Source organism: Cherax quadricarinatus, chromosome 14 (assembly GCF_038502225.1).
Source record: "Cherax quadricarinatus isolate ZL_2023a chromosome 14, ASM3850222v1, whole genome shotgun sequence".
Lineage (NCBI taxonomy): Eukaryota > Metazoa > Arthropoda > Malacostraca > Decapoda > Parastacidae > Cherax > Cherax quadricarinatus.
This window is the reverse complement of record NC_091305.1, coordinates 25,432,689-25,460,188: the sequence shown is the minus strand read 5'-3', so window position 1 is coordinate 25,460,188 and position 27,500 is coordinate 25,432,689. Positions and strand designations below refer to the sequence as shown.

General features: G+C 42.2%; 1 protein-coding gene across 6 annotated transcripts in view; it reads right to left on the bottom strand.

Annotated features, from left to right (window-relative positions):
* The window catches only part of Ten-a (tenascin accessory), a 1,550,399-nt gene that overhangs the window by 497,425 nt on the left and 1,025,474 nt on the right, over positions 1 to 27,500 (bottom strand). The gene's annotated exons all lie outside the window — the stretch shown is intronic.

Here is a 27,500-nt window from a genome sequence, read left to right as displayed (position 1 = left end):
TATTCCTTCCGTCATGTCGTTCACAAATACCAGAAACAGCACTGATCCTAGGACTGACCCCTGCGGGACCCCGCTGGTCACAGGTGCCCACTCTGACACCTCGCCACGTACCATGACTCGCTGCTGTCTTCCTGACAAGTATTCCCTGGTCCTCCAGTTTTTGCACTAATCTCTTGTGAGGAACTGTGTCAAAGGCCTTCTGTGTGTGTGTGTGTGTGTGTGTGTGTGTGTGTGTGTGTGTGTGTGTGTGTGTGTGTGTGTGTGTGTGTGTGTGTGTGTGTGTGTGTGTGTGTGTGTGTGTGTGTGTGTGTGCGTGTGGTATGTGTGTGTGTCTGTGTGTGTGTGTGGTACGTGTGTGTGTGTGTGTGTGTGTGTGTGTGTGTGTATGTGTGTGTGTGTGTATGTGTGTGTGTGTGTGTGTGCGCGTGTGTGTGTGTGAGTGTAGTTTTTACTTGCATAAGAGTTTTTATTATAAGACACAACGTGAAAGGCTACATTAATTTCTGATGTTTTTTTTTAAATCACCGAGGGATTATTTTGAAGAAAGTTTTATAGTCTGAAGGGATTTACAGCTGTAATTATTGTTTTTATAACAGATACAAGCACGCTATCATAATGTGCGTTAGCATGCGCGCGCACATACACACAAACACACACACACACACACACACACACACACACACACACACACACACACACACACACACACACACACACACACAGTGCAAAGGTTTGCAACAAGACTAGTCCCAGAGCTAAGAGGTATGTCCTACGAGGAGAGGTTAAGGGAAATCAACCTGACGACACTGGAGGACAGGAGAGATAGGGGGGACATGATAACGACATACAAAATACTGAGAGGAATTGACAAGGTGGACAAAGACAGGATGTTCCAGAGATTGGACACAGTAACAAGGGGACACAGTTGGAAGTTGAAGACACAGATGAATCACAGGGATGTTAGGAAGTATTTCTTCAACCACAGAGTAGTCAGTAAGTGGAATAGTTTGGGAAGCGATGTAGTGGAGGCAGGATCCATACATAGCTTTAAGCAGAGATATGATAAAGCTCACGGTTCAGGGAGAGTGACCTAGTAGCGATCAGTGAAGAGGCGGGGCCAGGAGCTCGGACTCGACCCCCGCAACCTCAACTAGGTGAGTACAACTAGGTGAGTACACACACACACACACACACACACACGATGATGTGAAGTTAATGAGGAGAATTAAATCAGATGAGGATCAGGCAGGACTTCAAAGAGACCTGGACAGACTGGACACCTGGTCCAGCAACTGGCTTCTCGAATTTAACTCCGCCAAATGCAAAATCATGAAGATCGAGGAAGGGTAAAGAAAACCGCAGACAGAGTATAGGCTAGGTGGCCAGAGACTGCAAACGTCACTCAAGGAGAAAGATCTTGGGGTGACCATAACACCGAGCACGTCTCCGGAGGCACACATCAACCAGATAACTGCTGCAGCATATGGGCGCCTGGCAAACCTCAGAATAACGTTCCGATACCTAAGTAAGGAATCGTTGGAGACACTTTACACCGTGTACGTCCGGCCCATACTGGAGTATGCAGCACCAGTTTGGAACCCACACTTGATCAAGCACGTCAAGAAATTAGAGAAAGTGCAAGGTTTGTGACAAGGTTAGTTCCAGAGCTATGGGGAATGTCCTACGAATAAAGGTTAAGGGAAATCGGCCTGACGACACTGGAGGACAGGAGGGTTAGAGGAGACATGATAACGACATACAAAATACTGCGTGGAATAGACAAGGTGGACAGAGACAGGATGTTCCAGAGAGGAGACACAGAAACAAAGGGTCACACTTGGAAGTTGAAGACTCAGATGAGTCAAAGGTATTTCTTCAGTCAGAGAATAGTCAGGAAGTGGAATAGTCTAGCAAGTGAGGTAGTGGAGGGAGGAACCATACACAGCTTTAAGATGAGGTATGATAAAGTTCATGGAGCAGGGAGAGAGAGGCTCTAGTAGCGTTCAATGAAGAGGTGGGGCCAGGAGCTGAGTCTCGACCCCTGCAACAATAATTAGGTAATTACAATTAGGTGAGTACACACAACAGAGGAATGGTGGAAGCACTAGCTGAGGTATCCAGAATAGCTCACATGGGTAGAGCGAAGTTACTAGTTATGGGTGATTTTAATCACAAGGAGATTGACTGGGAAAACCTGGAGCCACATGGGGGTCCCGAAACATGGACAGCCAAAATGCTGGATGTAGTACTGGAAAATCTCGTGCATCAACATGTTAGGGACACTACCAGAGAAAGAGGTGAGGATGAACCAGCAAGACTGGACCTTGTATTTACCTTCAATAGTTCGGACATAGAGGATATCACACACGAAATGCCTCTAGGAGCTAGTGATCATGTGGTTCTGAGCTTTTAATACATAGTGGAGTTACATGTGGAGAGAGCAACAGGAGTAGGATGGGAAAAGCCAAACTACAAAAGGGGAAGGGAAGGGTCCTGCACAGGTATGAGGAACCTCCTGCAAGAGTTACAGTGGGAAAGATAATTGGTAGGAAAATCAGTAAATGAAATGATGGACAACATGACAACAAAATGCAAGAAGGCTGAGGAGAGGTTTATTCCCAAGGGAAACAGAAATAATGGAAAGACCAGAACGAGCCCTTGGTTCACCCAAAAGTGTAGGGAGGCAAAAACTAAGTGTGCTCGAGAATGGAAAAAGTACAGAAGACAAAGGACCCAGGAAAATAAAGGGATTAGTCGAAGAGCCAGAAACGAATATGCACAGATTAAGAAGGGAGACTCAGCGACAATACGAAAATGACATAGCATCAAAAGTCAAGTCTGACCCGAAACTGTTGTATAGTCACATCAGGAGGAAAACAACAGTCGAGGATCAGGTAATCAGGCTGAGGAAGGAAGGTGGGAAGTTCACGGGAAACGACCAAGAAGTGTGTGAGGAGCTCAACCTGAGATTTAAAGAAGTATTCACATTAGACAGAGGAAGGACTCCTGGAAATCAGAAGAGGAGTTGCACCAACAAGGATACACCAACAAGTGCTCGATGAAATACACACAACTGTGGAGGAAGTGTCAACTTGATTCCTCAAAGGCGGTGGGACCGGATAACATCTCTTCGTGGGTCCTTAGAGAGAGAGCGAGGGAAGACGCTGTGTGTGCCACTAACAAAAAACTTCAACACATCCACTGAAACTGGGCAACTACCAGAATTATGGAAGGTGGCAAATGTAGTCCTAATTTTTAATAAAGGAGACAGACACGAGGCATTAAACTACAAACCAGTGTCACTGACGTGTATAGTACGCAGAATCATGGGGGAAGATTATCAGGAGGAGAGTGGTGAAGCACCTAGAAAGGAGCAAGCTTATAAACGGCAACCAGCATGGTTTCAGGGCAGGGAAATCCTGTGTCACAAGCCTACTAGAGTTTTATGACAAAGTAAAGGAAGTAAGACACATGAGAGAGGGGTGGGTAGACTGCATCTTCTGGGTTTGAAAGAAGGCCTTCGGCACAGTTCCTCACAAGAAGTTAGTGCAAAAGCTAGAGGATCAGGCACGCTTAACAGGAAAGGCACTGCAACAGATCAGAGAATACCTGACAGGGAGGCAACAGTGAGTCATAGTACGTCACGAGGTGTCAGTCCTAGGACCAGTGCTGTTTTTTGGTCTATGTGAATGACATAACGGAAGGAACAGACTCAGAAGTGTCCTTGTTTGCCGATGACGTGAAGTTAATGAGGAGAATTAAGTCGGATGAGGATCAGACAGGACTACAAAGAGATCTGGACAGGTTGGATGCCTGATCCAGCAAGTGGCTCCTCGAATTTAACCACGCTAAATGCAAAGTCATGAAGATCGGGGAAGGACAGAGTATAGGCTAAGTGGCCAAAGACTGTAAACTTCACTTAAGGAAAAGGATCTTGGGGTGAGTATAATACCGAGCACATCTGAGGCTCACATTAGCCATAAAACTGCTGCAGCATATGGGCGCTTGGCAAACCTAAGAATAGCGTTTCGATACCTCAGCAAGGAATCTTTCAAGACTCTGTACACCGTTTACGTCAGGCCCATATTGGAGTATGCAGAACCAGTTTGGAACCCACACCTAGTCAAGCACGTCAAGAAATTAAAGAAAGTGCAAAGGTTTCCAACAAGACTAGTCCCAGAGCTGAGGGATATATTTTACGAATAAAGGTTAAGGGAAATCGGCCTGACGACACTGGAGGGCAGTTGGGATAGGGTAGACATGATAACGACATATAAAATACTGCAAGGAATTGACAAAGTCGACAAAGACAGGATGTTCCAGAGATGGGACACAGATTCAAGGCGTTACAATTGGAAGTTGAAGACTCAGATGAGTGAAAGGTATGTTAGAAAGTATTTCTTCAGTCACAGAGTTGTCAGAAAGTGGAATAGTCTGGAAAGTAACGTATTGGAGGCAGGAACCATACATAGTTTTAAGATGAGGTTTGATAAAGCTCATGGAACAGGGAGAGAGGGAACCTTATAACGATCAGTGAAGAGGCGGGGTCAGGAGCTATGAATCGACCCCCTGCAACCACAAATCGGTGAGTACAAATAGGTGAGAGGTGAGTACGTACACACACACACACACACACACACACACACACACACACACACACACACACACACACACACACTAGGTCTGGAGGTTAATTAAGACAATATGAGAAGCTAAACCTGAAATCCCTGGAGATGTGAATCACTATAGATATGTCCAGAGCGTAGAAGATACTCATGGATACAGACAATGCAGACACCAGGAACCATGAGGCTGAGAGTAGCGCAGTTCAACCACAGCAACTCTACCTAAGTGAGTGGGATCATGTGAGTGTAGAGGCAATAGGTGGCGGCATCACCCCTCCCTCAGGGGAGATTATAATCCCACCACAGGCAGCTGCTTGTATAATTTCCTCGCTATGCCATGTTATTATCAATTATACAACACACATGACATGCAAATACCGTACCACCACCACCACCCCCATCACTGCCCCTCCCCCTCCCTCCCTCCCCATCACTGCCCCTCCCCCTCCCTCCCTTCCTTCCCCATCACTGCCCCTCTCCTCCATCAGCACCTATCACCCGTCTCCTCCTCCATCACTACCCTGCACACTCCTCCAACTCTTCTTCACACTCCTCATCTACATCTCCCCCTTGCTTCTATCATCCCTTCACTCTCTCCATCTCTATCTCAACCTCTTCCTCCTCCTCCTCCTCATTTTTCTCCTCCGTCACTCTCTCCCTCATCGTCATCCTCCACCGCCACTGCTCGTTGCTCCTCCTCAAAAACTCCTCTACTCCATCTCCATCATTCTTCCTCTTCATCACTTCTCTCCTCTCCTCTTCCATCCCTCCACCACCTCCAACTGTATTTCCCCTTCACCCCTTCATCATTCCACTCCTCACCCGTCTCCTCCACCATTTCCACCTCCCCCCTCTTTCCTCCCATCCATTACTTCCCTCGCCCCTCCTCACCACACCATCATCCTCGTCTCTCTTCCACACCCATCATTATCTTCGCCACTCTGTCTCTCTCTCTCTCTCTCTCTCTCTCTCTCTCTCTCTCTCTCTCCAACATTAATTTTCTCTTTCCTGTAAATCATCACTGGCCCTTCCAGCTACTCCTTCCTCACCCCTTCGCTCTCCTCTCCACTCCTCCCCCTTCTCATCTTTCTCCTTAATAACATTCCTATTCACTCTCATCCCCCCTCCTCCACCATCACTCCGTCTCCCACTGCCCCTCTTCCTTCCTCTTTCACCACTCCCTCTCCTCTTCCCTCTCTTCCTTCCTCTTCCACCACTCCCTCTCCTCTTCTCCCTCTTCCTTCTTCATCCATCACTCCCTCTCCTCTTAAACACGTGCGTGACATTTCTACTGTTTCGTGCTTCGTGATTTCTCGCACGATTATTTATTCGTAAAATTTGTGGTCACGTGAGGAGGAGGACAAGATGGCGGCGTAACTATGAGGGAGCGAATGCTAAAGAAAGGGAAGACTGTGAGGGAGACGAGTTGGGGAGGGAAGGTAGGAAAGAATGACTGAGAGTTGATAATGGAAGAGGAGGAAGGAATGACAGGGTGTTGATAATTTGAAAGTATTTCTATTGAAAAAAAAGGGGGAAATAAGAGAGAGAGAGGGAAGTGGAATAAAAGAAAAGAGAAGAGGGGGCGAGGAAAGAAAATGGGCATGTGATGAGAAATGAGAAGAGGTGAACTTGGAGTCAGGAAATGGGAGGGGAATGGGGACTGGGGAACTCTTTGTAAAACTAAAGGGGAGTGAGGGGTTGTTCTTGCCGGCTCTGTTATCTCTCATGCGGGTTTAGCGCTTGTTTTTAATATTACTATTATTAACAGTAATGATGATACCAATCATAATAATCACAATAACACTAGAATATGTTATCATCACTTTACTGACATCTAAATATAAACACGAATGGCGACAGAAAGTTACTTAGAATGATGACCAGATGTGGCCAGTTACTTATAATGAAGACCTATGATGAAGACAAGCCAGTTACTTATAATGATGGCCTATAATGAAAACAAACCAGTTACATATACTGAAGACCTTAAATGAAGACGAGAGATCGACAGACCGGTTACTTATAATGAAGAGCCGAGGTCTTCAGAGCCTGAAACACACAAAGCCTCACCAAAACAAAGTTTACCTGACCCGAAAGAACTCTAATTAAAACTTACCTCTTGACTTTCCAGGGATAGTTAAGATAAGATTTACTAAAATTTAACTCACTCTTTCTTTCTCTCCCTTTTTCTATGTGCATAGGAATTTTTGACTTTCTACTTACAGCACACTGCCACTACTACTACTACTACTACTACTACTACTACTGCTGCTACTACTACTACACCACGTCATTACTTTCACTTCAATGGTTCCCTATGTATGTCTTTCTTCTCACATCTGTGCATTGGCTTAACATAGGTCCCTGTGGGCGGAACATCTGCTAAAGACATCGAAGTATTGCACATGTGACTTACTCACCAACTCGCTGGCATTAAGTACTTTAGATCTATATGACAGTGCTATGTAAAAATGGCACCAACTCAGAATGGGCACCAGTCACAAGTAGCAATCCTCAGGAATAAGTTTTGGGTCCCTTGCTGTTCTTCTTTTACATTAATTATTTTGTTACAAACAAGATATATAACACCTACACGAGTTTAATAGCTTACGACACAAAAATTGGCTGTATAATGCATTCAAAAGAGAACATGAAGAAAATTTGGACAGGTTAATGTTGTGGACCAGGAAAGTAACCAATGAAGTTCAGTGTGCAAAAATAAGAAGTTCTAATTCTTGGGGATGAAAATAACCCTCTCACTCGAAAACAAGGTGAGGTAGAGCTTGATAATTATACAGAACGTGAAAAAGAATAAGGAGTCATGGCAAGCAGAAATCTGAAGCCAGAACAACAGTGCCTACGTGTGCATAACAAGTCTAATTACTTAAATTTATATAAAGAAGTGCGAAAGGAATTTTAAAGTTTATACGTCAATAGCAAGATCACATTTCGATTATCCTGTTCTTATTTGAAAGATATATGCCAGTCAAAGGAACGACACTTACAGCTCATGCATGGTACAACGCAACACCTGCGACCACTTAATTAACTTCCTTAAGAAAATATTTGCTATCAAAGAAGCAGACCGACGAAGTTAACTGTGACTGAACTCTGATTCACTCTCTACTATCAGCGCTTCATAAAACTCTGGGTCTTTCGCAGTTTCCGAGGTTTCGAGCCAAGATAATTCTCCCCAGAACCGACACAGTCATCACCTGAGGACCCACTCAACTCGCAGGTGACCTTTACCCCCCTCGCTGCTGTCCATAATGAACTCTTGCAACACCTCATGATCCTCTTCTCTCCTCTTCACTTATCTGTGTATTAATATCACTGGGAAAAGAAAGGTCTTCTAATAGTATACGATAACCCAAACATTGTGCCATTACACTCTCTGTATACATTTCCACTTCATACAGTCCACCCACCCCTTCCACCCAGTCATTCAACTCAGTCTTTCAACCAGCCTTTCCATCCAGTCTGCCACCCAGCCCCTCCCAGAATGTCATCCCAGAACCCCACCCAGCCCTCTACTAAGCCATAACCACTCTACCCTAGCCACACCCACCCCACCTACACCCAACCAATCCAAGCCACACCCACCCCTATCCCAGCCACACCCACCCAGCCTCTAGTGCACCCGACCAGAAGAGAATATCCGGTAGGAGAACTAACGAAGGCGATGTAAGGTGAGACACAGCAGGGGAGGGAGGGATTAAGAGAGGAAGGAGGAGAGATTAAGGGAGGAAGAGAGGGAGGAAGAAAAGTAGAAGAGGAAGGAGGAAGTAGCCAGGAGGAAATACGGGAAGGAAGAGGAAGAAGAAGGCTATGCTTGTGGATGTACCGATACAAAAATAAAACCACAAACAAAATAATTGTTCGCCGCTGTAAACTTCACAGTAGAGAGCGAGAGGAGCACTGAAGGAATTTTTTTTAAGAAGTAACAGAAATAGTTTTATAAACTCCAATTACAACTTCTTTTGCCTTATACAGCTCTAAGGTAGAGCATACGAAACTTTCCGACAATTGTAGGAAGATAAGTAGTTTTTGTATATGTATAAATATCTGATAAATGGTTTTGAAAATCGACAAGTTGAAGACTGAGACACTTATGCAACATATGGAAATCTTTATTAAAGTAACGTTTCGCCCCACAGTGCCTTCAGCAGTCCAATGTATAGTAGAGAGTGGTAAGGTGAGGAGGAGTTTGAGGTAATTACATATATATATATATATATATATATATATATATATATATATATATATATATATATATATATATATATATATATATATATATATATATACTGCGACTAGCCGAGGATTCGAACCCAAGCGTTCTCGGCTAGTCGCAGTGTTGTTACTGATTAATACCACTCGATCGTGGTTACAATAAGGAACTATAAAAATACATCAAAGGAAGGCATATAAAGGGTCAAGACTACACCTCACCATCACATCCCACAACGAAACAACACCTCACACACGCGTGGCGGCACTCAACTCTGTGAAACACACCCAATACTCTACCCAAGAATTAAGATTTATTGCTTGTTTAATGCATCATTAAATTCTTCCCAAATTTTATTAATTACAAATTAATTTAATTTATATAAACCAAAGGAAATATTCATATTATTTTCAAAACTGCTTTTTATGAAACAAGATTCAATTATATTCCTGTCGACCAAGGATTCGCTTAATACAACTTTCTCAACTTCTTGAAAATCAATTGGATGGTTAAAATCTCTCACATGAATAAATAGAGCATTAGAATCTTGTGCAGTTCTAATGCTATATTTATGTTGTTTTAATCTTAGTTCGAGAATTTTACCAGTTTGACCGTAGTAAACTTTATCGCAAATTTTACAAGGAATCTTATAGACACATCCGTCAGCATTTTGGGGGGAATTCTTTATCAAAAGTTTTTTTTTTTTTTACTGTATCAAGATTTTTAAAGACAACTTTGATATTAAAAGTCTTAAGAAGAGAAGTCATATCAACCAAGTTTTCATGGTAAGAGAGAACAAATATATTTGAATAAGATTGGTTGTCCCTTTTTGGATTGTAAAAAGTATTTCTAGCAATTTTAGATCATTTCAGATCATTACCTATTTTATAAATTTTGGATATTTCCTCATCTATGAACTCTGGACTACAAATACGTAAAGCTCTCAAAAACATTGATGAGAAAACAGACAGTTTAACTCTATCTTGATTGGAAGAATAATAGTGGACATAGGAACAGTTATTTGTAGGTTTTCTGTAAATTTTAAATTTAAAGCCATTATTACCCTTAATAATTAAAATATCTAGAAAAAGCAATGAGTTATTAGCTTAATGCGATCGACCCATATCTACATAACGCTGTTGCTATTGTTGTTTGCATTTTCTTTGGTAGTCTTTTACATATTTGTTGCAATTATTGTTGATGCTGCTGTTATTAAAATCATTATTAATGCTATCATTGCAGATCGCAACTTCTTTTTAACCCTCAACTTCTGACCCTCATCCTGTCGACCTTAACCTCATGTCAGCAGCGGCTCAATTTTAACCAAAAGCCTGCTTAAATGTTCGGCATTTAGGCCTTGTTGTCTTTTAAGCTTGTAAGATGACAGACAAATGTGTTAACACACTTCTTACATTCAGTATATTGAAATATATATCTAACATTATCATCTAAAATATTTTACAATATAATCAAAGAACAGTATAAATTTCACCGCGAGGTAGGCGAACATAGCGTCAATATCTGTAATCAAAGGTACAGCAATTACAAGGTATGAAATTTGTGTCTAGTAACTTGAAGAAATTTGCTCGCAAATTGAAATCAGTCAACTCTATCCAATTCCACCTGACTCTGCACAAGAAGCAAGAAAAAACATCGTTGCTAATCAACGAGAGAAATATTGGTTACAATCTGCATTCGTTGCGGCTGTCAGCAAGCGAGAACCAATCCCAGGTTCAAACGTGTCTTCCTTCTCCTCCTCCTTCCCAGTCTGTGTTTGGCTAATCAGATGCTTCTCTCTCTCTCTCTCTCTCTCTCTCTCTCTCTCTCTCTCTCTCTCTCTCGCTTACAAGCCCCTCACTCTCTAATCTTCAGCAGCGATTCCAATCTGGCGACAGCTGCAGCTAATCAGACGAACACTGCTCCAGTATGCACACCCTAGGCTTTGCTACTTCTCCCAGTCTAGGCAACTCCTCCCTGAATTACTGAGTCAAGGCATGGAGTGGGGAGGAGGGGAGATGGGAAGGAAGAAAGAACGAGAAATGGGAAGGAGGAGGAGAGATGGGAAGAGGAGAAAGTGGGTAGATGGAAAAGGGAGGAATAGGAAAGATGAGAAATTAGAAAGTGTTTAGATGGGAAATGAGCTGCGGTATCTGGGAGAGTGAATGAGAGACGTATCTGGGAGTGCGAGAAAGAGTTGTGGTGGTCTGGAAGAGTGCATGAAAGAGTTGTGGTTTTACCCGGAGTTTACCTGGAGAGGGTTTCGGGAGTCAACGCCCCCGCGGCTCGGTCTGAGACCAGGCTTGCCGCACGCAAGCTGACGTACGAACCACAGCCCGGTTGGCCAGGTACTGACTTTAGGTGCCTGTCCAGTGCCTTCTTAAAGACAGCCAGGAGTCTACTGGTAATCCCCCTTATGTATGATGGGAGGCAGTTGAACAATCTTGGGCCCCGGGCACTTATTGAGTTGTCTCTCAATGTACTCGTGGCGCCCCTGCTTTTCATCGGGGTAATGTTGCATCTCCTGCCGAGTCTTTTCCTCTCATAGGGAGTGATTTTCGTGTGCAGGATTGGTACCAATCCCTCCAGGACCTTCCAAGTGTATATTATCATGTATCTCTCTCGCCTGCGTTACAGGGAATACAGATCAAGGACCTTCAACCGTTCCCAGTAATTTAGGTGCCTCGTGGTACTTATGTGTGTCGTGAAAGTTATTTGTACACTCTCCAGGTCTGCAATGTCGCCAGCCTTGAAGGGAGCCGTTAGTGTACAGCAGTATTCCAGCCTAGAGAGCACAAGCGATTTGAAGAGAATCATCATGGGTTTGGCATCCCTAGTTTTGAAGGTTCTCATTATCCATCCTATCATTTTCCTAGCAGATGAGGTAGATACATTGTTGTGATCTTTGAAGGCGAAGTCCTCTGACATTATTACCCCTAGGTCCTTCACATTATTTTTCCGCTCTACTGTATGGTTAGAATTTGTCGTATACCCTGACACATTTTTAATTTCCTCAAGTTTCCCATATCTGAGTAGTTGAAATTTCTCTTCGTTGAACTTCATATTGTTTTGGGTGGCCCATTCGAAGATTTGGTTGATGTCCGCTTGGAGTATCGCAGTGTCTTCGATGGAGGTCACCGCCATGGTAATCCGGGTGTCATCCGCAAAGGAAGACACGGAGCTATGGCGTACGTCTCTATGTCAGAAATGAGGATGAGGAATAGAATGGGAGCGAGTACTGTGCCTTGTGGAACAAAGCATTTTACCGTGGCTGCCCGGGACTTTACTCTGTTTACTACTACTCTTTATGTTCTGTTTGTCTGGAAGTTATAGATCTATCTACCAACTTTTCCTGTTATTCCTTTATCACGCATTTTGTGTGCTATTACACCATGGTCACACTTGTTGAAAGATTTACAAGTCTGTGTATACTACATCTGTATTTTGTTTATCCTCTACAGCTTCCAGGACCTTGTCATAGTGGTCCAGTAATTGAGACAGGCAGGAGAGACATGCTCTAAACCCGTGTTGCCCTGGGTTGTGTAATTGATGGGTATCTAGGTGGTTGGTGATCTTGCTTCTTAGAACCCTCTCAAAGATTTTTATGATATGGGATGTTAGTGCTATCGGTCTGTAGTTCTTTGCAATTGCTTTACTGCCGCCTTTGTGGAGTGGAGTTATGTCTGTTGTTTTTAGTGTGTGGGGGATGATCCCTGTGTCCATGCTCCCTCTCCATAAAATGCTGAAGGCAAGCGAATGGGGCTTTATGCAATTCTTGATGAACACGGAGTTCCACGAGTCTGGGCCTGGGGCAGAGTGCATTGGCTTGTCATTTATTGCCTCTTCAAAGTCTTATGGAGCTAGGATAATATCTGAGATTTCTGAGATGACCAAATTTTGGGTTTCGTTCATAAAGAATTCAATTTGGGTTGTCGACCCTTAGTCTGGGCAGTGGCTCGCTGAACACTGAGTCATATTGTGACTTTAGTATCTCACTCATTTCTTGGCTATCATCTGTGTATGTCCCATCCTGCCTAAGCAGGGGCCCAATACTGGATGTTGTTTTACCCTTAGATTTGGCATAAGAGAAGAAGTTTTTTTTTTTTTTCAATTTCCTTTATGGCTTTTAGTTCTTCCTGTGGTTCTTGTCTCCTATAAGATTCCTTCAGCTTAAGTTCGATATTTGCAATTTCCTTGACTAGTACCTCCCATCATATTTCAGATATATTGGCCCCACTCAGCAGCTCTGTGACTCGTAGTTTTCGTCGTTATAGGGAGCATCTCTCTCTTTCTAGTTTACATCTTCTCTTTCTTTTTCTTAATGGAATGTCTCTTAAGCAGATCTCAAGAACCACAGAATTCATTTTTTCAAGGCAAATGTACGGATCTGTGTTGTTTAGGATATCTTCCCAGCTTGTTTCATTTAGGGGACATGGTTTAATTGATTCCATTATATGTTTTTGTTATTGAAATTAAATTTCCTGAAGAGACCTTCATGACTGCTCACATTTTGCTGGTCAGGAGCCCTGTTTTGATCTGAGTGTCTTTGATACAGTTATATTACGTACAGATCGTCGTTGTTAGTGAAGATGAGGTCCAGCGTATTTTCTAGTCTTGTAGGCTCTACTATTTGCTGGTTTAAGGTGAATTTGGTGCAGAGGTTTAATAGTTCGTGTGTGTGTGTGTGTGTGTGTGTGTGTGTGTGTGTGTGTGAATTTTCATCTGAGCTGCCTCCTGGGGTGATTTCTGCTAAAACAGTGTTTGTTATACTCCTCCATTTTTAGGTGTCTCAAGTTGAAATCTCCTAGTGGTAAGATATTTGGAGCAGGAGTTGGAAGATTTTCTAGACAGTGGTCAATTTTCACAAGCTGCTCCTGGAATTGCTGGGATGCTGCATCTGGAGGCTTGCATACCACCACAATGACAAGGTTTTGGTTTTCAATCTTTACCGCCAAAACTTTAACTCTATCATTTGAGGTGTTAAGTAGTTCTGTGCAAATGTGCGACTCTGTGACGTACAGGCTAAACCCCCTCCCCCCTTATTGCCTGTTTAGTCTGTCGCATCGGAACAGGTTAAAACCTGGAATCCATATCCCACTGACATAATGATCCTTTATGTGGGTCTCTGTGAATGCTGCAAACATTGCATTTGACTCCGTGAGCAGTCCATTGATGTAAGGAATTTTGTTGTTTTTTGACGGCTTTAGACCTTTATGTTTGCAAAAACAAATGTCGTCATATTGGTGGAATTTAAGGGTTTTTTATTTGCTGGCTCTAATATCTGTTGTTCTGGAGTAGAGGCCAATGTCCATGCCTCTACTCCAGAAGTGTTTTCAGTTTGTGTAGGAATACTGTCATTTCTTGCCAGTCTTTTTTCCCTCCTGACCCTAAAAAACTTCTGTTCCTGGAGAGATTGTGGCTCCCCTCTTTTGTTTCCCATAGTCAGGCTGGTGTGTGTCTTCTAGTTCCCTTTAAGTGATGTGCCTGGCAGTATGCGTTGTAGCATTTTCTTTCATGGATTGATGAGTGACATTTCTGGGTGAAATAAGTTACAGGAGGGGAAGTAAGTTGCACTCTCCTGTTGTCATGTGGGTGCGGCATTTTTTGGGATGGTCAAAGGTGCACGTCCCACCTGTTTTACCAGATATATTGTGCCTGCAGATATTCAAGGCATAGTATTTACATAGATTGTAATTCTGTTTCCTAGGATTTATTGTAGCTGCGTTCGCTGCTGGTGCATTTATTTTTTCTGTTTCCTCCCTATCTTTCACCCCTGTATGGACATCAATGTTTCCACCAGGTTTTGCTGGTAGTGTGTCGACACTATTCCCTGAGGCATCATCCCCTTTTGATCCATCTCCAGCAGTATCTCTATTTTGAACCTCTGTGGACTGAATAACGTAGTCTTCACTGTCCTCCAGGACAACACTAGCAACCTCACGAACACTGTCTTCCAGGACATCACTAGAACCCTCTGGAGCACTTTCCTCCAGGACAGCACTAGCACCCTGAGGTGGTCTGGAAGAATGCATGAAAGAGTTGTGGTTGTCTGGAAGAGTGCATGAAAGAGTTGCAGCTGTGGTGGTCTGGAAGAGTGTATGAAAGAGTTGTGGTTGTCTGGAAGAGTGCACGAAAGAGTTGCAGCTTTGGGAGAGTGACTGAGGTGTCACAGAGAATGAGAGAGTTGTTGTGTGAGAGTATGTCTGAGAGAGAGAAAGTTGTGACATCTAGAAGTGAATGAAAATTGAAAATCCTAGGAGTGTGAGAAAACTGCTGCGTCTGGAAAAAGGTGAGTGAGAGCAGGGGGTTTCTTTAACAAACATTATCACAAATAAGAAAACCCCGAACAACAATGAACACTGTGAAAAGAAAAGTTCGCTTGTATATTACTCCAGAGTTAATGTATGAGCGACTGTTGTGAGGGTCGTTTGCACCAAGCAGAGTATCCCGAGAGCATGTAGGATACACAATGCGGGTTAGGATAACCCCTATATGTCTGTACCTTATTTACATGCATGAGGTATGTTGACTTCAGAGCAGCCTGTCGTCCACCCTCAGGTTCTGCCCTGGTGACTGCTAGGTTACATGCGAAAGATTTTCTTTTTCTTCTCTCTTGTTTTCTGCTTCTCTGACTCTTATTTCGTGTACTGTGTTTGTCAACTTTTACATTTGTTACCTGTCTTGATTTGACGTACTTTGTTTGATTAACTTATCGTAAAACTGTTTGGAAATCCCACTTTTTCATGAAAGGCCTTCTGCCGATTGTATGAGTGATCTACTCCTGTGATGATGGTAACTGATTCTCTTTCTTTTCAACCAGAGTATTTCACACCAGGTCGCTTGACCTTCTATGTACAAGACAGACTATCTAGGTCCCAGCAAGAGGCCTGTGTGCTCATTCTTACTAATTTCCGTCATCACTTCCCCTGTGGAAGCTTCCTTTTCTTCCACAAAGAAAGCATCAGCCTAATGAGTACAATGATCCACGTTTACTAAGGAGTCTTCATCCCCGCTTCGAGTCTACATTCTCAGTCTGCTTCATACACCGTTCCATTAGCAGATCTGAGTCTTTATTCTGCCGCTTGAACTGTACTCCTTGTTCGCTAGTTGTGCACCCTTATTGTTAAGGTATATACAGGGGAAGCAGTCTCAGTCAAAGACTCACAGTGATCATTACAAGTTGCAGTATCATCTACGCCATTAACAGGTCTTAGCGGATCGGAGTACATAACAAACGATGCTTTATTCACCATCATAATCACCTGGGAATCAGATTTCTCCATGTACATATCTATGCTCCTCTTTGATTCACTTAGTACATTAGTTTCAATTTTAAGTTTTAATTAGGAATTTTCATTAACTTCGTATTTTTTACGAAGATATACAGTAATTCTGCAGTCTTTTCTTTAACAATTTTCTTCATATTTTTGTCAGAAAAGCGTTTTCCAACTTAATTTTGTTGAAGGAGTAACGTGTGATCTTAGAGATTAAAGCATTTATTCTTCACAACCACGTGTAGTGTTGTTACAAACACTGTACCTCTACAATCACAACTATAACCAACATGTACAAAACTCGTCAAATAAAAACAATGACAAGAACGACGAACAACAATATAAAAAAATAACAGTGAGTTCAAGTGACATTAAAAAACAAGCTTTCATTGGCTCGGTTCACTCTGTCGTACAGAAAATACAAGTCTTAGAGAAAAGAGAAAAGAGGTAAAATCAAGTGAGGTTTCTAGAGAGGCGAGATGATCGAAGCAATTGTATGTGACAAATCGTAGGTGTGTGGAGCCATTAACCAGGTTTACTTCTGGCCTGGTTTCTGGCCAGTACGTCTGACGTATCCTTTTACAACTCAGCTGCCATAATGGCCACTATTATGGCACTACTACCGTAATGGGCACTATGATGTGGGAATACGGTTTGCCTAAGGTAAATGTTCCTATCATTTGTCCATTGAGATTTTGTGTTCTGATTAAGGCCGTTTCTAGATATCTTTGTATCATATGTGTGTACTTGATAATGAGTATATTTCCTTTACTCTCGTCAGTAGTGCATCATTTGCATGCAGCAGCAACAACCACAACTACCATCATTATCTTAGCCTGTCACGAATTTACAGGTCAGCACAGCCACGAACAATAACAACCACAACTACAACACCCGTCTCACCCAGCGATCCGGCAGGCCAGAGTTAGCCACCCAAGAGAAGAAGAAGAAAGATAAGAGAAGAGAAGGAAACTTTATTCGAGACACACCCGCTAATTGTCGCAACTTTTGGCCACGTCCATCCCTAAACTCAATTCCTAGGCTCATAATCGCTGCAGCAGAGGGGCCCCCCTAAACCTCCTCCCCCCTCCGCCCCTAATCCTCTACGGTGCCGTAATTGCATTTCAATCCGCCACTGGCGAAATCCAACTCTTTTTTACAACTGCGACGAGTTGCTGCATGGCCATTCTTTATTTGTTTATTATCTCCCGTTTTCTGTGTTGGTAGAAAATGGGATGCGGGAGATGGATATTCTTTCAGGTTGGTTAGTTGAGAGTAATGAAGAGGGAGGGTAGAAAGAGAGATAGAGAGAAAGAAGGGATGGGAGACACAGAGGGCGGGAAATAGGTGGGAGAAAAAGGAGAAGAAGGGGTAGTAAAGGGAGGGCAGAGAGAGAGAGAGAGAAAGAGAGAGAGAGAGAAAGAGAGAGAGAGAAAGAGAGAGAGAGAAAGAGAGAGAGAGAAAGAGAGAGAGAAAGAGAGAGAGAGAGAGAGAGAGAGAGAGAGAGAGAGAGAGAGAGAGAGAGAGAGACAGACAGAGAGAGAGACAGAGAGAGACAGACAGACAGACATACAGAGATGTGTATATGGGAAAAGCAGTAAGCAGAAGACTTTACGTTCCACAAAGAGACTATCTGCTCAGAACTATCTGCTTCTGTCTTGACTAAGGAGTGTCTACTATTATCATTTTGGACGGTTAAGGCAAAAACTGCAAACCAAAAGGCTCCCTCCCCACTGCCTCGTACTCCCTCAGTACGCTACCAGCGTGAAATTGGGAAAAACACACAAAATTCCATATTGGAAAAACAATGAAATTCATAGAATATAAAAGACTGGATGGAACGCACGGACTATTCACTATCTCTACTGCACGGTACTATTGCTACTGCAACATATGTTACCCCACTGCAACCCCCAGAGATGTATGCACCAGTGACTGCGACCTTAGCTGTCTTTAATTCTACTTCCAGATACTGTATTTTAAATGGGCGTGAACAGATAGATATTCTGACCAATTTCGGAAAACATCATGACACTGGTGGCTTCTGAATGGCATGAACTTTGACTAGTAGAATCCTATACTTGCAAAGCGTACGTCTAATCGGTTCTTCATTGATTTAACTGATTTGGCCCTTCCCCCACAACATCCGTGGGGAGACTATTCCAAGACTCCATGAATCGGAAAAGAAACTCTTACCTCCATTTGTATTCAACCTCGCGTCATGAAGTTTCATACCACTGTTTGTTGGAACTGAATCGTATTGCATTAAAAAAAACACTGCTGAAGCATATCGAACTTTAATATCTTGACGGTTTGTATTTGATCTCCTGGAAGCCTCCATTCTCTTGGAAAGAACAAGTTGAGTAATTTCAATCTCTCTACATATGGTTTGTTCCTTAATGATGGTATGAGGTTTGCTAATATTCTCTGTACCATTTCAAGTTTCCCAATGCATTTTAAATAATTTAGAGACCAGAACCTGCCAGATTATTTAAGATAGGGTTTGTCGAGATCATTGTATTGTTAACTCTGTTTCAGGAGATTTATGCTTTAATTTTCTTGCGCTGAAGCCTTTGTGCTTACAGCAAAATATTGGTTACTATATTTTTGATCATTGCTCATGATTATTCCTATGTATTTCTCTTCCTGTCTCCCTGAGCAGTTTCCATATAACGTATACTCACAATTTTATGATTTAACCAAAACATATTAGATTGTATTTATCCACAATGAAATCCATTAACCATTCTTCAGACAAATGTTCCAGCCTGACCAGGTCTCTCTAGATGCGTTGCCAGCTGATCACTGATGCAAAGTTTGCCATCTGAAAACTTTGCAATTTTGGGTACAAGACCTAATTCTAGATGATTTATTAGAATTAAAATTACAAATAAGACTGGGCCAAAGACCAACCCCTCAGGTACCCCACTCGTCACATTCCTCCAGTCAGACATTTCTCCATTTAAAACTCCTCACCGCTTCCTGTCACAGAGCCAATCACTAATTCTATTCCGAAGATTGTAACCTGTGCCGTGAGCGATTAGTATACTAAGTAATCTCCATTATAACACTTGTTTATTAAAATGCTTTAGAACTCTATTGTCCAACTTTATTGTTTACGAAGCTGAAAAACACAGCAGTTTGTGACGCTGCATCTTTTGAGAAAACTATTCGTCTTTTGGTTCAGGGAAATTAACTGTGTTGTCCCTAATTATGTTTTCCATTAGTTTACCCAGAAACGATGCCAAATTAATGAGGCAGTAACACTGGCTAGTTTCCAATCACATGATACTTTGTTGAATATAACCATTAATAAGAGAGAGCGAGCGAGAGAGAGAGAGAGAGAGAGAGAGAGAGAGAGAGAGAGAGAGAGAGAGAGAGAGAGAATGAACCCCCCATTGAGAGTGGCCCTGTGTCAGAGGGGAGGCTCTTATTGCATTATCATCTAACAAAGGTAATGCCTTGTCTTTGAAACCTGATTAGGCTGCCTCCCTCTACCCCTCCAGCCCCTCTCCACCCCTCGTGCCCCCGCCACCCCTCCAGTCCCCGTCCTGCCTCTCTCCATCCCTCGTACCCCCGCCACCCCTCCAGCCATTCCGTCCAACCCTCCTACTACTCACCTACTACTCCCTCCACTCCTCCTTCCCCATCCACCCCCCAAAGCCCATCCAACCACGCCCTCCACCCTCCTGCCCCTTCCCGCCACTCCCTTCACTTCTCATGCCCCCTCCCCCCGGCCACTCCTTGCCTCTCGCCACTCCCTTCTCCTATTCTCTCCTTTTCCCAAGTTCATATCTCCTCACACCTCTTCTTCCTACCATCCTTCCACCTCTTCAGCTCACTCTTCCATGCCTGTTCTCCTCTTTCTCTCTCTCTATCTCTCTCAACTCTTAACCTGCTTTCCCTCCTCCCTTCACACCTGTCCTTCCTTCACGCCACTTGCTATCATCTGTTTCTAATCACTCGCACCATTCTTCCTCCCTTTACCACACTCGTGTCCCTCTTGTTTCCCCCTTGTCTAATTTTTTCCTTCCTGCTTCCTTTCTTTCCTCGTTATTACTCTCTCCTCCTTTTTATCTTTATTACTTCTCTCTTTTCCTTCCTCTATCTCCTTAATTCTTAATATTACCCCTTTCCTAATTCATCTTTTACTTTCACTCTGCTTTCTTTCATAACACTTTTTCTTCCTCTCTTTCTCCTTTCCTTGTTTTCCCCTTTCTCCTTTTTCTCATTTTCTCCCTCACTTCTGCTCTCCAACAAACAATCCAGGATGACCAAAAAAATAGTTTGCTCATTTAGGTTATAGGCCTAACTTAACACAGAAAATTTAAATCGACTGGTAAATCAAAATATTTTACTACTTATAAGTCATTTATAGAGAGGAAGCAACGAAAACAATTCAGAAATAATGTAAGGACAGTTATAATATTGTTGCTATTATTATTATTATTATTATTATTATTATTATTATTATTATTATTATATTCAAGCGGGAAACCCGTAGGAATCATTACAGTACCTCAGGAAATGAGAGATAATAAGGAGGATTAGGTCCAGTGCCTTGGATCCAAAGCCCTCCTCACTAGCATCGCGTAACGTCTTCAGAGATTAATCTGACAGCAACAGAGTTCCTCCTAAACTCAACATAGCTTCCAGTGTTGTGTTTACAGATGAATATAAAACGCACTCTCACAGACTGCAAAATATTATTGTTAGACCTGAACTTAACACTGAAATATTTGCTGGAATTAATTCCCTCGGTGCGTTAAAATGCTTAGAGAAGGCAAACGTCAACAAATTTAGAGAGCGGATGAGTTGTGTGCTATAATTATGAAAGAATCTAGACGCCAGTTTGTGTAGCCCTGTCACCGAGACGCATAACAACTCAGAAGGTAAAAATTCAAACTGAATGGAAAATAGTAAACGTTGCTTAACTATCAGAAGATGTGAGCATAAAATGTTTGGAAACCCAATAGCGGTTTCATATGTGCAGCGTCTGAGTAACAAGCACCAGAAACAATGCAATGTAATTCAGTCGTTACCTGCAGGTTACCTGTAGGCAGCCCCGGGGGTCACGGCGCCCACGGCAGTTCTTTTACTAACCTATTAGGCCACACCCTGAATATGCTGCCTAGTTCTCACCTCCAGATTACATAGATGAAGGATAAATTAAAGTGGATACAGATATGGGCGATAAAGCTTGTGCGTATATTACGAAACGAACATTACCAAACAATAGTAGAGGATTTAATCAGGTTGCACTTAGGAAACTGAGACTAAGAGATCTCATTGAAAACTTTGACACACCTAACGAACCTAACACTAAAAGCAACTGAGCTAGTTGATGTTCAATGTGAATCAATAATGTGAAACATTAACTTGAAACCTCGAGGCAAGAGAAGCAACACTAAATTAAGTATTTTTTTTTCTTTTTATGCCGAACTACACAATGCAAGAATAAACTTCTCACTAAGATTGGATGTGGAAAAAATAAAAAGATTAAAAACTTAGCATATATTGGATTCAACATATAAGGGCTGAGAGTGGCCACTGGAACCCTAACATAGCTTACAGTAGACCACTACTACATAGTAATAGTAGTAGTAGTCCCAGTTGTATTATTATTAGTAGTATCATTAGTAGCAGAAGTAGTATTAATAGTAGTAGTAGTAGTTATAGAGGTTCAAGTCTAAATCTGTTATTAAAATATCTCTAGCAGTTCTTCTGTATATTACGGTCAGGAGCGTTGTCAGGGTGATAAGTAGTGAGTGTACCTTCTGCTACAGTGTTTTAATTTCACAAATTTACAGAGTTAGAGGAAGCATAGTGGTAGCTAGATTATAGTTAGTCCTCCTACGGATGGTTCTGATATAGTCCGCAAGATGATCTGCTATCTACCATTTCCTGTTTTTTCATCCTTCATTTCTTTCCTCTCACACACTTCATTTCTGATTCCCTACATTTCGCCTTCCTTATTCCTCTTCTTCCTCTCTCCATCCCTTATTTTTTCCTTCCCTCTCTCTTTCTCTGTCTCTCCCTCTCACTCCTCTTTCCCTCGTTATCCTCCTACATCTCTCCTTCCTCCTCTTCACCCTCCCTCCTTCCCCCTCCTCGAATTCCATCATGGATCATAAAAAAAAATACGTGAAATGACAAGGGTACGGACCGAGTAGTTTTAGTTTTCAAAGGAATCACAACATTACATTCGACATCAAGGTTCTGAGTCTCCACGGGTTGGGCCAGCTGCTCATTCGTTCTCTCTCTCTCTCTCTCTCTCTCTCTCTCTCTCTCTCTCTTCCTTTCTCTCCCCAAGCATACACACACACTCTATATATATATATATATATATATATATATATATATATATATATATATATATATATATATATAAATTTACCCAAGGCAAGTCGTAATGAATGACTGTCACAAACTATATAGAATAACAGACAGGGATTAGAACCGTGCTCCACGTGGATAGCATGCTCATCGCTATAACCATTCAGCCACGATTTTACATCCAGCATTTCTATGACATAGTTGTATCACCGACCACCATCTGTGACCCTACTGTCTCATTCCATCCCCCCCCCCATGCGCCGCCATGACACATTCCTTGTCATAACCTTCAAAGCAAGACAGTCTATAACTCGAAGATGTCTGAAGGATGTTTTCGAGGGGCCAACGCTCCCGCGACCCGGTGGATCAAGGCCTGATCACCTAGGCCGCTGCTGCTAGCCGCCGCACACAGTCTATCGTGCGCCACCGCCCGGCTGTTCAGGAATTGATTCGAAGAAATTGTAAAATTCCCTATTTGAAGACGACCACACTTTTGACGGTTATTTCCCTTATGCGCGGAAGATCTTTGAAAAGCCGGGAACCCCTGACACTCATCGAGTTCTCTCATCATATACTTGTCTTGTCCTTGCCAGGTCTCTTGTTGCCATACTGAGGGATTTCGGTGTGCAGATTTGGGACCCGTCCCTCCAGGATTTTCCAGATGTAAATAATTAAGTACCTTTCTCACCTAGGTTGATCTTGTTGATCTGCCATTTTTCATCTTAAAAACTTCTACTGTACACAAATTCCGGCAGTTTTTTATATATCTTCTGGCAGAAAGTTGAACGGTCTTGGACCATGGATACTAATACGATATATTAGATAAGGAAGACCTTTTACCACATGTTACTTGGCGACGAGCCGATAAATAATGAAACAAAAGATAAAGCTGCACTACGTAAGACTTCAAATATTTGACTTAATACCTGGGGTATACCTATGTGCCAGTAACTCTTCACAGATAACCTACACTTTAGATAGGAAACAGTTACGACTGATAATGGTCCAGGAATTATCGAAACATTTTCTAAAGTGTCCTCTACAATGTGTGGTTATTCATGAATTCTTCAAGCAACGGCTTTGTGAATATTATTCATTTTAACGTAACTAGAAATGCATAATTAAAAGCACACAAGTGTAACATTTACGCAGCAAATATTTGTACACAAGCTATTTGTTAACTCAAACACAGAGTTAGCATAACTACCACTACAAGCTAGCACACACGAAAAGCATTACAGGGGGATGGGGGATTGAAAATACGTCAGTTAAATATAATCCCAGTTCTGTACTGAAATCTTAATTCTGTCTCATATAGGTATAGGATCCCCAATCCTACACTTATATAAACACACACACACACACACACACAGGAGCTTGGACTCGACCCCTGCAACCTCAACTAGGTGAGTACACACATACACAATGATGATAATGGTTATCACACTCCACAAGAAAAACAAAGGATTACGCAATGGATTACAGCGCTAATCCTGTGTCTTGAGAAAACCCTAAGCTGGTTTTGTTGAATTACTCCTTCCCTAATGATTTAGCAAAGGTGAGTGAGGCCATTTTCTATAAGTGATGCACATTAATGTTTTCCTCTGTCATCACCAGACGTAGAGGGATCTGGGGATATACGTCTTGAAACGGAATGTCCTTTAAAGTTAATTTGTTTTCCTGAATTTATGTTTCACTGTTTACATGTCTATGCCTGTGTGTTTGTGTGTGTGTGTGTGTTTGTGTACTCACCTATTTGTGGTTGCAGGGGTCGAGTCCTAGCTCCTGTGTGTGTTTGTGTGTGTGTGTGTGTGTGTGTGTGTGTGTGTGTGTGTGTGTGTGTGTGTGTGTGTGTGTGAGTGTATGTGTGTGTGTGTGTGTGTGTGTGTGTGTGTGTGTGTGTGTGTGTGTGTGTGTGTGTGTGTGTGTGTGTGTGTGTGTGTGTGTGTGTGCGTGTGTGTGTGTGTGTGTGTGTACTCACCTATTTGTACTCACCTATTTGTGGTTGCAGGGGTCGAGTCCTAGCTCCTGGCCCCGCCTCTTCACCGGTTGCTACTAGACCCTCTCTCTCCCCGCTCCATGAGCTTTATCAAACCTCGTCTTAAAACTGTGTATGGTTCCTGCCTCCACTACGTCATTTTCTAGGCTATTCCACTGCCTTACAACTCTATGACTGAAGAAATACTTCCTACTATCTCTCTGACTCATTTGTGTCTTCAACTTCCAATTGTGGCCTCTTGTTTCTGTGTCCCCTCCCTGGAACATCCTGTCCTTGTCCACCTTGTCTATTCCACGCAGTATTTTATATGTCGTTATCATGTCTCCCCTGACCCTCCTGTCCTCCAGTGTCGTCAGGCCGATTTCCCTTAATCTTTCTTCATAGGACATTCCCCTTAGCTCTGGAACTAACCTTGTTGCAAACCTTTGTACTTTCTCTAGTTTCTTGACGTGCTTTATCAAGTGCGGGTTCCAAACAGGTGCTGCATACTCCAGTATGGGCCTGACATACACGGTGTACAGTGTCTTGAATGATTCCTTACTAAGGTGTCGGAATGCTGTTCTCAGGTTTGCCAGGCGCCCATATGCTGCAGCAGTTATCTGATTGATGTGTGCTTCCGGAGACATGCTCGGTGTTATACTCACCCCAAGATCTTTCTCCTTGAGTGAGGTTTGCAGTCTTTGGCCACCTAGCCTATACTCTGTCTGTGGTCTTCTGTGCCCTTCCCCTATCTTCATGACTTTGCATTTGGCAGGATTAAATTCGAGAAGCCATTTGCTGGACCAGGTGTCCAGTCTGTCCAGGTCTCTTTGAAGTCCTGCCTGGTCCTCATCAGATTTAATTCTCCTCATTAACTTCACATCATCTGCAAAACAGGGACACTTCTGAGTCTAACCCTTCCGTCATGTCGTTCACATATACCAAAAATAGCACTGGTCCTAGGACCGACCCCTGTGGGACCCCGCTCGTCACAGGTGCCCACTGTGATACATCATTACGTACCATGACTCGTTGTTGCCTCCCTGTCAGGTATTCTCTGATCCATTGCAGTGCTCTTCCTGTTATATGCGCCTGATGCTCTAGCTTCTGCACTAATCTCTTGTGAGGAACTGTGTCAAAGGCCTTCTTGCAGTCCAAGAAGATGCAATCAACCCACCCCTCTCTCTCTTGTCTTACTTCTGTTATTTTATCGTAAAACTCCAGAAGGTTTGTGACACAGGATTTGCCTTCCGTGAATCCGTGCTGGTTGGCATTTATACTCCTGTTCCGTTCCAGGTGCTCCACCACTCTCCTCCTGATAATCTTCTCCATAATTTTGCATACTATACACGTGTGTGTGTGTGTGTGTGTGTGTGTGTGTCTTTCTGCCTTTATAAATGTGTCTGTCTTTCTACTGTAGAAGAACCCTGATATATCAACTGACATATCACAGTTATGTCACTTGAATAAAATTTAATTCCTTGATTGCTACATTTAGATTCATCCACAGTAATCACGACCGAGAATCCTTTACCTATATGGCATAGTATTAACACCATGAAAGATTTTGAAAGATTTTCCTTGTAAAGAAATTAGGTAATATTTAAGTGACGTGTTTTAAGAAGAGTTCTTAAGTGCTGGAAAACAACCTGACTTTAAATTAAAAAAATAAGCTTGAATTATATTTTTGTGTGAGTTCTTTGCTAATGCTAGTTCAGCAAATCCTGAGTACCAACACAAATATTTGCTTAGCAAACTGTTGTATTATGAGTCAGTATGAGTTGTGTGCTATTGCGCTGCAGTATCAGTTTAAGCACAAATACTCACAATGTCTCAAGTTTCTAGTGTCATTGTTTAAAAAATAATATTTTCATTTTTCATAATCCTGAAATGTGAATTTGTAAAACAGGGAAAAAGAGTTAATTAGCAGGTATGTTTCACATTACTGGGATTTATGAAATTAGTAATGTCTGTTAAAATTAGTTAGGTTTGAGGAAATTCTTTGATGACGTTAGAAATTTATGATAAACTGAGGCCTGATGAATAAATTAGATTTGGTGAAGTTAGCTATACTTGAAGAATTTAGTTATTCCTCACTGAGTTGTAAATGTTTTAAGAAGTTTGGAAATATCTAATGAAGTTACTGTCTAAACCTGCAGTACTGAGGTTTTGTGTAGTTATGTTGAAGGTACTTGACGGCCTGACCGTACTTTTACCTAGCGAAGATTCCGGAGGTCACCGACCCTGCGACCTTGTCTCTAACCAGTTCTATCGGTTGCTGCCCAGATCGACCAAGATGTTAATGCTACCCTCAAGCAATCCACCGTACGCACCACAGCCCGGATGATCAGAAACCTACCTGAGAAACTTATCAAATTCCCTCTTTAAGGGAGTCAGACATATGGTGGTAATGTCCCTTATGCAGGAAGGAAGGGTGCTGACAAGTCGAGGACTCCTTACACTTTTCGAGTTGACTTTTAAAATCATGAGATGGTACATCTTTGTAATCTTGAAAATAATTCATTTTCATAATCCTGATTATTACAGTGATGAGAAGCACAAAATCCGTAAGAGATTTATTAACGTCTAGAGAATGAGGCGGTTGGATTCAAGAAAGAGAATATTAAATACCTTGATCAAAAGCCATTCAATAGCATCAGTGAACTCAACCCTAATAATAATAATAATAATAATAATTTATTATAATTTACTGATAGGGAAGCGCTAAACCCACCTATCATTTAGGAGGCAATATTTTATACACAGATTACAAGATATCCTTCAATATTTGTAGCTACAAAGCATTTTAAATACACAAAAAACATGATATACTAAGGAAGCATATTTTTTCCGCGGAAGTCTACGGTTCTGGCCAACCGCATTTCACTTACTGGTGACATTTCTATTTTTTTCTATATGGTTCGAATTTTATTATTCTTTTTTTTCTTCATTTTATAGATTTGCAATTCTTCTCTTCTTTTTCTATTTTTCTTATTATTATTACTGTTATATATATATTCCTACTGACCATTTATATATACATCACCGACTCCCCCAAC